At 45.2% G+C, this 15,296-nt stretch overlaps 1 protein-coding gene across 1 annotated transcript in view; it reads left to right on the forward strand.

Moving 5' to 3' along the window:
* The window catches only part of LOC139766043 (muscleblind-like protein 1), a 1,286,706-nt gene that overhangs the window by 391,685 nt on the left and 879,725 nt on the right, over nucleotides 1-15,296 (forward strand). The window contains exon 3 of the mRNA XM_071694170.1: nucleotides 128-278. The gene's annotated coding sequence lies outside the window, so the exon portion shown is untranslated. The remainder of the gene's footprint in view (nucleotides 1-127; nucleotides 279-15,296) is intronic.

Raw genomic sequence — 15,296 nt, forward strand, 5'->3', positions numbered from 1 at the left:
GAATGTATAATTCTACACTCGGTAAAATATTTCCCACGTATATAAACCCTTTCTCTTTTTTTTTGGCTCTTGAACTAGCAGCCGTGTTTGCATTAACAATATTTGTATATTTTTCCACATATTGTAGGTTTTGGTCGGTTGGTTATCTGAGCTGTGGGCCAGTGAACTGCCAGAGGGGGTCATTCTGGTCGCCAGCGTCAACTTCACTGTAAGATCCCTCACCATCTTCAGTGTGTACGGCCGTACACCACATCACTCTCCACTGCAGGTGTACACAGGTGAGGTCTCACGTGACCCGTAATGCAGGTGTTTATCGTAACATCAGCCTCCTCTTACCACGGCAGATTATCTTAAAACCTACGCTCTGCCTCGCCCCCTTGTGCTTTCGCTTTGATCACGGTGTTTCCTTCGTCATTCTTTTCTTGCCTCACGCTTTAGGTCTCCCCCTCCCCTTCCCCTCCTCCTCTCCCCTTTTTTCTTTTTTCTTTTCTCTATGCTTGTTCTTAGAGTTATCTCGATCTCCTCTTTCTTCTCCTTCATCGTCCTGCTGGTGTTCATCCCATCATCTTTCCCTCACATTAATGTTCCTCTTGGTGCACACCCTTCTTTCTTTTCCTTCAATTCACCAATCCCCCCCTCCCCCCTTTGCTCTTCTTTCTTCACCTCGCCCTCTTTGTTCTGAACATCTACCTTTTCTTTCACTTCTCATGACACCATCTTCATTTTCTTTCTCTTCCCTCACCTGCTGGCATACACCTCCAGCCTTCCCTCACCTGCTCTCATACACCCCCAGCCTTCCCTCACCTGCTCTCATACACCCCCAGCCTTCCCTCACGTGCTATCATACACCCCCAGCCTTCCCTCACCTGCCGTCATATACCCCCCGCCTTCCCTCACCTGCCGTCATACACCCCCAGCCTTCCCTCACCTGCTGTCATACACCCCCAGCCTTCCCTCACCTGCTCTCATACACCCCCAGCCTTCCCTCACCTGCTCTCATACACCCCCAGCCTTCCCTCACCTGCTGTCATACACCCCCAGCCTTCCGTCACCTTGTCACCTTCCGGTATGACCAGACCGTCTGAATACTCCATCATTCCTCACACTCATCATCACTGCCGCAGAAACGGAAAATACAGTGTCAAACGCTTTCGTATAACTATATGGTCAAGACTGAGTACAGATAGAGGGAACCAGAATATAACATACCAGCCGCCACTGGGCGGGGCTGTCAGGCAAATGAGTTAAGAATACATAAATTAGATAAATTTGTAAGAGAAAAAAAAATGAAGATATGTTTTCCACAACACAGGTTAACCTGAGTTTGTACCCTGAGCGAGGTGAGGTCATCGAGGGTGACCTGTGACCTAATCCCTTCACCTGTTTCTGTATTCATTTGCCTGGCAGCCCCGCCCAGTGGCGGCTGGTATGTTATATTCTGGTTCTCTCTATCTGTACGCAGTCCTGACCACGTCATTATACGAAAGCGCTTGACGCTTCATATTTTCGCATAGCTACGAGTTCAGTCATCCAGTAGTAGGTTATAGAGGGTCTAAAAGATATGCTGGGTGTAAAATGGGGTTATGGCTGTCAATTTTTTTTTTTTTTTACGTTGAATTTTGAGGTCAGATAAAGACCCTTCTAGATTTGACAGAATTACAAGCGCAAGGAAGAAATCAAATGAGTATAGAGGGTACAAAGGCCAAGAAAGGAGACCAAGATGGAACTAAAAATGACTATGAGAATAATGAGATTAAAACACGGACGACACAGGATGATGAGGGTAGACACATGGAAGCAAATAGGAGATACAGACGATAGATATAGGTTAAATAGTATTATACACAGTATATCAACAGATAGAATAGCTCAGAATGTAGAATGAGAAATAGTATGTCTTGATGTAATTTGAGAACTATTACGTCTGAATGTAGAATGAGAAATAGTGTGTGTGAATGTAGAATGAGAAATAATATGTCTGAATAGAATGCGAAATATTATGTTTGAATGTATAATGAGAAACATTATGTCTGAATGTAGAATGAGATATTATGTCTGAGTGTAGAAAGCTAAGTAACTGAAGTCACCAGACTGATGCTTGATTACAGATAGTATGTATCAGTGCAAGGAACCATGCACCAGTGTCTGAGAGAGCTGATAATGAAGCAGACTCAGCAGTTCAGTAACCCACAGAAACTACATGCTTGATGGAAGGTATTCCATGGGTATAACCCAGACGAAATGTGAAGTAAATGTAGTTGAGCATTACCCTCGATAGAACAATGAACATATTAACACACACACACACACACACACACACACACACACACACACACACACACACACACACACACACACACACACCACTGCTTAGGGAGAGTTTAATGAAACATGAATGGCTAACAAACACGGCAGAGTAAAGACAAACCCAGGACCAACGACCATATCCACAGGCTGCACATGTACACTGGGAAGGAATGGAACACATTTCAGACGAGGGTGCAAGTAGAAAACACGAAAGGATGCATCGGCAAGTGAAAGGCAGTTTACTAAGGAAAATCATGAAAATATATATGCCAACCATTCAAACTGATACGAGTCATCCATGTGTCAAGACAGTGTTACAGTAAGTACGTCCACTTTACAAGATGACATGACACGTATCACAGACACAGGAGAAACACAGCAACTATCTCGTACCATAACATCATTAAAGTAAATGTTACGTACGGTTGTAAATCAACATTACAAGATAGTGGTTGATGTGAGCAATTCTCTCTCTCTCTCTCTCTCTCTCTCTCTCTCTCTCTCTCTCTCTCTCTCTCTCTCTCTCTTTCGAGAAATAAGAGAACAGGACAGATGGTTGAAGAATTCATACCAGTAAAATGAATAAAATCCTGAAAAACGCAAGATGCCGAGAGAGACAGAAAACATTGGATGAATGAAAGTGAGAATGAGTGAATGAATGAAGTTGTACAACAAGCACAGGAAATATAGTGGGAAGAAAGAAAGGAAAAAGATAAATGCTGGCATGTAATTATGGAAATCTCATTAAAGAGAAGACGAAGTAAGAGAAAGTAATACAAATCATGGAACACGGTTCTCATGTAGAAATGAAACAAAGAATATGAGATTGGACCATTTGTAGAGGGTGGGGAAATGAAGAAAGCGACCAGAAGAAAGTATCCAAAATGATAATCGAGAAAGAAAATAAAATTTATACAGATGATGAAATTTGTGATCATTACGATGATACGATCATGACAGATACTGAATTTGTGTCAACACAGATACTGATGCAATAGAAAGTGACATTATTACAGTTACTGACCAACATAGAGGAGAACCATATTGAGACCAGAACGTGTCCCAACTACTTCCTGAAACAGACAATGATGGACACCATCACCATTATTGATGGACACCATCACCATTATTGATGGACACCATCACCATTATTGATGGACACCATCACCATTATTGATGGACACCATCACCATTATGGATGGACACCATCACCATTATTGATGGACGCCATCATTATTATGGATGGACACCATCACCATTATGGATGGACACCATCACCATTATTGATGGTGATGGGACGACGCGATGGTCAAGTTATTGTAACAGATATACACAAGTTGACATCATTGACACCAGTCCATGATGACAGGTGGGAAGGTAGTGCCAAAGCAGAGTAGACCAATTCGTCCAGCAGAAATATAATTAAAGTTTATGATAAGAGTGACGTGGAAAAAAAAGCCACAGGCTGGAAATTTGATTCACATCAGTTATATAAATGAAGGCCAACAGGGACGTGTGTGTATGTGTGTGTGTGTTTGTTTGTTTGTGGTAATAAAAGTACACAAACTCGTCTCTTACTTCACAACAATAATGTAAACAGAACTGTTACGCGGGAACAAAATGGACATCGTTTTTCTTAACTTTGCTAAAGCATTTAACAAAGTCACCCCACACAGTTTTATGAGAGTATGGAGCCAAACACAATATTAAAGATAAACTCGGAAAGTGGCTTTAGAGTTGAACAGAAAATTCAGTGTGGTTGTGAGTGGAACCGCGTCTTAAAATGGCGTATGTTGTGTCTGGAGTATCACTGTATATTAGCCTCTGTGTAATAATGTTATCAGAGGTATCATACTAAGATGTTGTGCACACGTCACGAGAATGAGTACGACAACAGGATCAGACGAGAAAGGTAAACACAACTTGATGGAATGAACAAAATTCTTGGACCGATCGACACTGTATTGTGATTTCCTACAGAAGACCCCACACTGGAAGACTGGCAAGTGAAGAGAAAAAAACACATCTTGGAGGTTGTCACCAATGAGAAACTTGATTCCAATGTGTACACTGATATGATAGTACTGTCAAGCCAAATATTGAATGGTATGACAATGAGAACAACGATAGTCAGAAAGCGGAGAACCTTCACAGCGAGAGTGAGAAAGCGGAGAACCTTCACAACGGGAGACAGAAAGCGGAGAACCCTCACAGCGAGAGTGAGAAAGCGGAGAACCTTCACAACGGGAGACAGAAAGCGGAGAACCCTCACAACGAGAGACAGAAAGAGAATGATGAAATTCTTTAAATGTGTACACAAGAAGCGAAATTGATCACCGCTGCGTCGTATGTTCACCAGTCAAACAGATGGTAATAAACAAGTGGGAAGGGGATTCAGAATCCACCACCCACATGCGAAGGACTGGATTGTATGAACTGTTGTGAGCGACGGAGGAGGAGGACTCGAACCTTGCTGCTTAGAAAGAAGAGAATGATATATGATAATTTATGCTTGGCACAAAATTAAGGCCGTCAAGAATGGTGTCCCGTATTTTCAAACTAGCTGAACGAGAAGAAACACTTTTGTCTACATTAATATCTGGGAATGTACCGAGAGAAGATATCAAGTAAGATGTGCGAGATTTAGCGGACGAGTTGGGTATATGATTCAGTTCACTACCGACAGAGAGGAAAGAAACGACGGTAAGGAAATATTACGAAAGAATTTAAGATGAAAAGTGATGTACACTTGACACTCGGTCCTAGTGAGGCCAGGGTTGGTAATCATGTACTGAACATGGCGACAGTGAGAGAGAGAGAGAGAGAGAGAGAGAGAGAGAGAGAGAGAGAGAGAGAGACAGAGAGAGACTAAATGTTCCTCAAGGAAGACATGAACGCGAGTGCTACGCGCTGGCCTTACCTCTTATACCCCACTTTGCTCTCTCTCTCTCTCTCTCTCTCTCTCTCTCTCTCTCTCTCTCTCTCTCTCTCTCTCTCTCTCTCTCTCTCTCAGCCTGATATTCTCGTAGTTCAGCATACAAGTCCCAGTCCTTCAAATCCTGTTCCTCCTTGGAGGTCGCACCCACCACACTCCTCTCCCTGCTTGGCCTGGTTTACAGTATCTGTCCCTCTCCTAACCCTGTTAAGATTGTCTATCCTCTTCCTCTTCTGTTAACATTGTGTCTCTCCCGTTTTGACGTTTTTTTTTTCCTCTTTATCCCGTTAACAGTGTCTGACCCTCCCCTTTCCTGTTAATAGTTTGTCCCACCCCCTACCGTTAACAGTGTCTGCCCTTCCATTCTTCCGTTATTAGTGTCTGTCCCACCCCTTTCCTGTTAGCAGTGCCTGTCCTATCCCTCTGTTTACTGCTTGCACCACGTCATCGCGCCACCTGACACCTCACGTACTGTCCAGCCTTTGCTACAGTACCTGTATCCCCAGACATTACAGCTGTAACGCATCACAGGCTGGAGACGTGGTATGGACAGGTTTTTAAGGAAGACGTTTCTTTATTATGGGCTATCATAGTGTGACCTCCCCATGTATAGTGGCACGTTGGCCTAGGGCACGACGGTACGGCTGTACTGAGCACGACGGTACGGCTGTACTGAGCACGGCGGTACGACCCTCTTGAGCACAGTAGCACGACCCTTGAACACACCGGTACGACCCTTTGGTATGATGGCTTGAAGTGTGACCTCCCTCTCCCACCTCTTCCCTCACCCCCCTCAACTCCCCTTTTGTCATCCTTCTCCCTCCCCCACCCACCCATCCCTTCCCTTCCCTCTCTTGCCTTCTCCCTACCCTTCCCCCTTTCCCTCCCTTCACCACCACAACACCACCATCCCACTCACCGTCCCGGGACTCGAACCATCACAAGGTTGACCAAAATAAAACACGGTATAATAATATCTCGTGTACTCCAGTGTTTTACGGGGCTGAAAAGGTCAGTCTGGTGGTGCAAGGTCATGACCTTTGTCCGGTCAGGGAAATGTATATATATATATATATGTATATATATATATATATATATATATATATATATATATATATATATATATATATATATATATACTTTCATGACCACCGTTACCCGCGTTAGTAAGGTAGCACCATGAACAAGCTAAGAAAGGCCGCTCACATCACTTGTCTAGCTGTCATGTGTAATTCACCGAGAACACAGCTCCCTATCCACGTCCAGGCCTCACAGACCTGTCCATGCTTTACCCTGGACGCTTCACATGCCTTAGTTCATACCACCGAAAGTACATCGACCTCTGTATACCACATCGTTCTAGTTCACTATATCTTCATCTTTGCATCTCCAGTTTGGCTTCCCCGTTCTCCTTCTTCCTTCCACTTCTTTCTCATATATCCTTTTGTCAACTCGTTCTTTCCATGTATCCAAACGATTTTAGTTCATCCTCTTCTGCTCTCTCACCCACACTCTTTGTATTACCACACATCATCTCTTACCCTTTCAATACTTACTCGACCAAACCACCTCACACCACATGTTGTCTTCAGACATTTCATTTCCAGCACATCCGCCCTCCTCTGTACAGCCTTCTCTATACCTCATGCCTTCCATCCGTATGATGTTGGGACTACTGTAACTTCAGACATACCCATTTTTGCACTTCCAGGTAATGAGTACTCTTTCCACACATTCTTCAGCGCTTTCAGAACCTTTCTCATCTCACCCACCCAATGACTCACTTCCGCTTCCATGGTTCCATTCGCTGCCATGTCTCCCAGGCATCTAAAACGCTTCAATTCCTCCAATTTTTCTCCAAACTCGCATTATTAACTAGCATGACCCTCAACCCTGCTAAGCCTAATAACCTTGTTTTTATTCACATTTACTCTCAACTTCCTTCTTTTAAACTTACCAACTTGTGCAGTTTCTCACTCGAGTCCGCCATCAGTGCTGTGATATAAGCAAACAACAACTGACTCACTTTCCAGGCTCTTTCCCTCCCTTACAGACTGCATACTCGCCCCTATCTCCAAGACTATCGCATTTACCTTCCTCACCACCTCATCCATAGATTAAACAGCCTTTGTGACATCACACACACTTGCCGTAGGCCAACCTTCAGTTAGAGCTGTTCACTTTCCTGTCTTCTTACTGTGGAACATGCCTTACACCGTTATAAAAACTTCTCATCGCATCTAGAAGCTTTCCTTCCATACCGCTTATTCTTAAGACCTTCCACAAGGCATCTCTGTCAACCCTATCATTACTTTCTCCAGATTCACAAATGCAGTATTTTGTCCTCATGCATTTCATTTCCAACACACACACCCTCCTCTACACAACCCTATTTATAGCCCATTATTCCTGCAAACATACCCATCTCCCTTTGAGATAACGTTCTCTCTTTCCACAATCCATCTCTTTCTCTAAATATTTCTCACATGTTCTTCAAAGCAAAGCAGTCAATTGATATATATATATATATATATATATATATATATATATATATATATATATATATATATATATATTGATTGATTGAGAGGGTGAAGGCATGTACAGAGCATCAGATTGGGGAAGAGCAGTGTGGTTTCAGAAGTGGTAGAGGATGTGTGGATCAGGTGTTTGCTTTGAAGAATGTATGTGAGAAATACTTAGAAAAGCAAATGGATTTGTATGTAGCATTTATGGATCTGGAGAAGGCATATGATAGAGTTGATAGAGATGCTCTGTGGAAGGTATTAAGAATATATGGTGTGGGAGGCAAGTTGTTAGAAGCAGTGAAAAGTTTTTATCGAGGATGTAAGGCATGTGTACGTGTAGGAAGAGAGGAAAGTGATTGGTTCTCAGTGAATTTAGGTTTGGGGCAGGGGTGTGTGATGTCTCCATGGTTGTTTAATTTATTCATGGATGGGGTTGTTAGGGAGGTGAATGCAAGAGTTTTGGAAAGAGGGGCAAGTATGAAGTCTGTTGGGGATGAGAGAGCTTGGGAAGTGAGTCAGTTGTTGTTCGCTGATGATACAGCGCTGGTGGCTGATTCATGTGAGAAACTGCAGAAGCTGGTGACTGAGTTTGGTAAAGTATGTGAAAGAAGAAAGTTAAGAGTAAATGTGAATAAGAGCAAGGTTATTAGGTACAGTAGGGTTGAGGGTCAATTCAATTGGGAGGTGAGTTTGAATGGAGAAAAACTGGAGGAAGTGAAGTGTTTTAGATATCTGGGAGTGGATCTGGCAGCGGATGGAACCATGGAAGCGGAAGTGGATCATAGGGTGGGGGAGGGGGCGAAAATTCTGGGAGCCTTGAAGAATGTGTGGAAGTCGAGAACATTATCTCGGAAAGCAAAAATGGGTATGTTTGAAGGAATAGTGGTTCCAACAATGTTTTATGGTTGCGAGGCGTGGACTATGGATAGAGTTGTGCGCAGGAGGATGGATGTGCTGGAAATGAGATGTTTGAGGACAATGTGTGGTGTGAGGTGGTTTGATCGAGTAAGTAACGTAAGGGTAAGAGAGATGTGTGGAAATAAAAAGAGCGTGGTTGAGAGAGCAGAAGAGGGTGTTTTGAAATGGTTTGGTCACATGGAGAGAATGAGTGAGGAAAGATTGACCAAGAGGATATATGTGTCGGAGGTGGAGGGAACGAGGAGAAGAGGGAGACCATATTGGAGGTGGAAAGATGGAGTGAAAAAGATTTTGTGTGATCGGGGCCTGAACATGCAGGAGGGTGAAAGGAGGGCAAGGAATAGAGTGAATTGGAGCGATGTGGTATACCGGGGTTGACGTGCTGTCAGTGGATTGAATCAAGGCATGTGAAGCGTCTGGGGTAAACCATGGAAAGCTGTGTAGGTATGTATATTTTGCGTGTGTGGACGTATGTATATACATGTGTATGGGGGTGGGTTGGGCCATTTCTTTCGTCTGTTTCCTTGCGCTACCTCGCAAACGCGGGAGACAGCGACAAAGCAAAAAAAAAAAAAAAAAAAATATATATATATATATATATATATATATATATATATATATATATATATATATATATATATATATATGTGTGTGTGTGTGTGTGTGTGTGTGTGTGTGTGTGTGTGTGTGTGTATGCTTGAGAGAGAGAGAGAGAGAGAGAGAGAGAGAGAGAGAGAGAGAGAGAGAGAGAGAGAATCGTTTGGTGAGGTTCGTTGCAGTGGTATGTAGATTTGTGAGAAAGTATGCACTACACAGTTGGTGTTATTATTAGCTTCGTTTGGTGGGTGTCGGCCAATGTATTGTGTATAGGCGTATACAGCAGCTGTAGGATGGATGTGTAGGTGTACAAGTGGTGGGTGGGTGTCACGTTGTATTGTGTATAGGCGTATACAGCAGCTGTAGGATGGATGTGTAGGTGTACAAGTGGTGGGTGGGTGTCACGTTGTATTGTGTATAGGCGTATACAGCAGCTGTAGGATGGATGTGTAGGTGTACAAGTGGTGGGTGGGTGTCATGTTGTTGTTGTCATGTGTAAGCGTTACAAGTTGTGCGGCAGAATTGTTGCAATGGTCACGAGGTCCTCCTCGGTGCGGCTCTGGCAGGTCTTGTGCGAGGCAGCACGCTCGACCTGCGTGCCATGGGTCACGTGAGGGTGGGTGGGTGCGCCGCTCCGCCGGGAGTGTTCATGCCGCCAGCGGAACCGGAGTGCACATGGTTAACAGGGAAGCTGTCAGACAGGGAGGGAGGGAGGAGGTTTTACAAGGATCATTGGTCCCTAGCAGGGACTTATCATGATCCCCCGTGACCTTCACTACAGGGGGCAGGGAGTTAACCTGGAGGTGTGGTGAATGTTGTTAGTGGGCCACTGTGGCGCGGGAGGTTGTGACCTGGTGTATGCATTACCTAGATGGACTTGTACGGGCGGGGGGAGGTGTACTACACTCGTGGTGCCCCAGGTCTTGAACCATCCGTGCGGGTAGCCTGAAGACCTGCTTGTAGAAGGTGTACATGACCGAGCACAGTGCTCGCTACCGAGGCGTCGGTACGTTTGTCGCTACTGACACCATGATGAAGGTGATGTTGTCAGTACATATGATATGAACTAGTTGGGGTATGACGGAGGCTTGAGCGCCCGTCACCCTCAAAGTACCACTCGCACTATCGTCACCCTCAAAGTACCACTCGCACTATCGTCACCCTCAAAGTACCACTCGCACTATCGTCACCCTCAAAGTACCACTCGCACTATCGTCACCCTCAAAGTACCACTCGCACTATCGTCACCCTCAAAGTACCACTCGCACTATCGTCACCCTCAAAGTACCACTCACACTATCGTCACCCTCAAAGTACCACTCGCACTATCGTCACCCTCAAAGTACCACTCGCACTATCGTCACCCTCAAAGTACCACTCGCACTATCGTCACCCTCAAAGTACCACTCGCACTATCGTCACCTTCAAAGTACCACTCGCACTATCGTCACCCTCAAAGTACCACTCGCACTATCGTCACCCTCAAAGTACCACTCGCACTATCGTCACCTTCAAAGTACCACTCGCACTATCGTCACCCTCAAAGTACCACTCGCACTATCGTCACCTTCAAAGTACCACTCACACTATCGTCACCCTCAAAGTACCACTCACACTATCGTCACCCTCAAAGTACCACTCGCACTATCGTCACCTTCAAAGTACCACTCGCACTATCGTCACCTTCAAAGTACCACTCGCACTATCGTCACCTTCAAAGTACCACTCACACTATCGTCACCTTCAAAGTACCACTCACACTATCGTCACCTTCAAAGTACCACTCGCACTATCGTCACCCTCAAAGTACCACTCGCACTATCGTCACCTTCAAAGTACCACTCGCACTATCGTCACCTTCAAAGTACCACTCACACTATCGTCACCTTCAAAGTACCACTCGCACTATCGTCACCTTCAAAGTACCACTCACACTATCGTCACCTTCAAAGTACCACTCACACTATCGTCACCTTCAAAGTACCACTCGCACTAATTACGGTAGATGAGCATATTGTATCATACACCGTCGCCGCACGATACCAGGATGTTATGGTGGTGTATGCGGTAGCGTGTGTCAGCTATCGTCCACCCTTTCTTGCTGCCACTGCGGAAGAACAGTTAAAGTGGTGGCTCGCGTGTGTCTCCACTGGGCCTCACTGGTAAAATAGATGGCAGTAAAGACAGTGGAGACCGCGCATCCCACGTTTTACCTTCTCCCCACAATTTCATGCGAGACAGTGTCCTCAGTGTGTGTCCTCGTGTGAGGTATCGTCACCAGTACACAGAGACGATAGACATTATCCTCAGTAGGTGTCCTCGTGTGAGGTATCGTCACCATTACACAGAGACGATAGACATTATCCTCAGTAGGTGTCCTCGTGTGTAAGGTATCGTCACCAGTACACAGAGACGATAGACATTATCCTCAGTAGGTGTCCTCGTGTGTAAGGTATCGTCACCAGTACACAGAGACGATAGACACATTATCCTCAGTAGGTGTCCTCGTGTGTAAGGTATCGTCACCATTACACAGAGACGATAGACATTATCCTCAGTAGGTGTCGTCGTGTGTGAGGTATCGTCACCATTACACAGAGACGATAGACATTATCCTCAGTGAGTGTCCTCGTGTGTGAGGTATCGTCACCAGTACACAGAGACGATAGACATTATCCTCAGTGAGTGTCCTCGTGTGTGAGGTATCGTCACCAGTACACCGAGACGATAGACATTATCCTCAGTGTGTGTCCTCGTGTAAGGAGGGGGTGGATGGAGGTGGTAGCCCCAGTGCAGAGTGTTGCCTGTATCACTTCTTATCATCCCTCACCACTGGCAAGATACGATAGCCACAGTAAGATATCGTCCCTCCTCTCTCTCTCTCTCTCTCTCTCTCTCTCTCTCTCTCTCTCTCTCTCTCTCTCTCTCTCTCTCTCTCTCTCTATCTATCTATCTATCTATCTCTCTCTCCCCGACGCTGAACGATACCCACCGGAAATTCACGATATTAATCCGCTGGTGTTGGCTGGCTGGTTGCACAGTAGCGAGAGAGATACCGACCAGTTAAGATGCTCTGGGTGTAGCACGATGTGTAGCAGTGTACCATGATCACGGTAGCCTTGCGATATACCCCACTACACCCCCCCCCCCGCCTGGTGTTACTATCGCGAGACAACAATAGCTACAACGACTGTGCGATAACACACAGGCTATCGTATTCTCTACACACCCCAGCAGTAGCCGTGCGATATACACCAGTAAACCCATAGTGTACCCCACTACACCCCCCTGGTGTTACTATCGCGAGACAGCAATAGTTACAATACAACAGCTGTGCGATAACACACTCCGGCTATCGTATTCTCTCCTACTGTTCGTACCGGGAGACGACAACACTACTAGCTACGGTAGCTTTACGATACTGTCTGGCTATTGTCATACTACCATCCCTAGTGTGTCTCAACACCAGGAGACATACAATAGCCTGGGCCGGTAGGTAGACAGTAGCTGCTGCTGCTCCACCTCCTCCTCCTCCCGCACCAAGCTATCGTCTTGCCCTCCCCCCCCCCCCTGGCTATGGCTAGCAATATTGATTACAACTGTCACGTGACCTTGTGTCCCCGCTAATACTGCCTGGATACGCGAGGGGGTTTGGATGGGGGTCAGGGCTTGGGAGGTTTTAGGGATTAAGGGTAATCGCCAAAGGGATGTGATTAAACGGGAAATGATAGAAGGGATTATTCTCCCACACTTGCGGGGGTGTGTGAGGGAGGGAGCGAGGCCCAAACCACCCATATGATAGTATCATGGTTGCCACACCTTGTGTTGCTGGTGAAACTCATGTTTCGTCCCGTGTGATGATGGTTTTGTCACGTGGAAAATTTCGTTGTGTGTGTGACCCAAAAAGGTTTCGTCTCACAAACGTTTTTTTGTGATAAGTTTCGTCTGAAACGTTTCGCGTGATGACAAGTTTCGTCTCAAATGTTTCGCATGATAAAGCGTTTCGTCTCAAACGTTTCTTGTGATAAGTTTCGTCTCACAAATGTTTCTTGTGATAAAAAGTTTCGTCTCGCAAACGTTTCACGTGATAAAAAGTTTCGTCTCAAACGTTTCTTGATAAAAAGTTTCGTCTCAAACGTTTCTTGTGATAAAAAGTTTCGTCTCAAACGTTTCTTGTGATAAAAAGTTTCGTTTCAAACGTTCCTTGTGATTAAAAGTTTCGTCATAAAAGTTTCACGTGATAAAAAGTTTTGTCTCACAAATGTTTCACATGATAAATAGTTTTGTCTCAAACATGTCATGTGATAAGTTTCGTCTCACAAACGTTTCACGTGATAAAAAGTTTAGTCTTAAACGTTTCACGTGATAAAAAGTTTCGTCTCGGACGTTTCTTGTGATAAAAAGTTTTCTCACAAACGTTTCTTGCAATAAAAAGATTCGTCTCGCAAACGTTTTTTGTGACAAAGTTTCGTCTCAAACTTTTCTTGTGATTAAAGTTTCATCTCTCGAAAGTTTCACGTGATAAAAAGTTTCGTCTCAGACGTTTCTTGTGATAAAACGTTTTCTGACAAACGTTTCTTGTAATAAAAAGATTCTTCTCACAAACGTTTCTTGTGATAAAAAGTTTCGTCTCACGAACGTTTCATGTGACAGAAAGTTTCTTCAGGTCACAATTGTGTCGTGTTGTGTGTGACCAACGGTATGATGTGGGCGACAACAAGTTTCGTCTCGTGACGACGAAAGTTTCGCTTCATCTGGCCACCAAAGTTTCGTCTCGTGATAGTCGTTTCCTCCCACTGTGGGTGGCGTCCTCCCAGAAAATACAACCTTCCTCCACCCACAGAAAGTAGATCCCCTCCCCCACAGAAAGTAAAGCCCCTCCACCACAGAAAGTAAAGCCCCTCCCCCACAGAAAGTAAAGCCCCTCCACCACAGAAAGTAAAGGCCACCACCCACAGAAAGTAAAGCCCCTCCCCCACAGAAAGTAAAGGCCATCACCCACAGAAAGTAAAGCCCCTCCACCACAGAAAGTGAAGGCCATCCCCACAGAAAGTAAAGCCCCTCCTCCACAGAAAGTAAAGCCCCTCCACCACAGAAAGTAAAGCCCCTCCACCACAGAAAGTAAAGCCCATCCTCCACAGAAAGTAAAGCCCCTCCACCACAGAAAGTAAAGCCCATCCTCCACAGAAAGTAAAGCCCCTCCACCACAGAAAGTAAAGCCCCTCCACCACAGAAAGTAAAGGCCATCCACCACAGAAAGTAAAGCCCCTCCCCCTAAGAAAGTAAAGCCCATCCCCACAAAAAGCAAAGCCCATCCCTACAGAAAGTAAAGCTCCCCCAGAAAAAGTAAAGCCCTTCCCCCACAGAAAGTAAAGCCCATTCCCACAAAAAATAAGCCCATCCCCACAGAATGTAAAGCCCATCCCCCACAGAAAGTAAAGCCCATCCTCCACAGAAAATAAGGCCCATCTCCCACAGAAAGTAAAGCCTATCCTCTCAGAACGTAAAGCCTCCGCAGAAAGCAAAGCCCATCCCCCACAGAAAGTAAATCCCCAACAAAGTAAAGCTTATCCCCCACTGAAAGTAAAGCTCCTCCCAACTAAAAGTAAAGCCCATCCCCACAGAAATTGAAGGCCATTCCCCACAGAAATTAAAGCCCCTGCCCACAAAAAGTAAAGCCCATCCCCCACAGAAAGTAAAGCCCCTCCCTCACAAAAGGTAAAGCCCATCCCCCACAGAAAATAATGCCCATCCCCTCAGAAAGTAAAGCCCCTCTCTCACAGAGAGTAAAGCTCGTCACCTACAGAAAGTAAAGCTCCTCCCCCACAGAAAGTAAAGCTCCCCCACAGACACTGGGCCTTTTTGTCCGTCATAGAGTCTGTACCTTCCCTCTTCCCAATAGAAAATGAAGTTCTTCCCCGCTGTGAGTAAAGTCCCTCCCTCCTGCAATATAAAGCCTCTCTCTTCCCACAGGAAGTAAAGCTCATTCCCACAAAGAAGGCAAGACCCCT

The sequence above is a fragment of the Panulirus ornatus genome, chromosome 56 (genome assembly GCF_036320965.1).
Source record: "Panulirus ornatus isolate Po-2019 chromosome 56, ASM3632096v1, whole genome shotgun sequence".
NCBI classification, from domain to species: domain Eukaryota; kingdom Metazoa; phylum Arthropoda; class Malacostraca; order Decapoda; family Palinuridae; genus Panulirus; species Panulirus ornatus.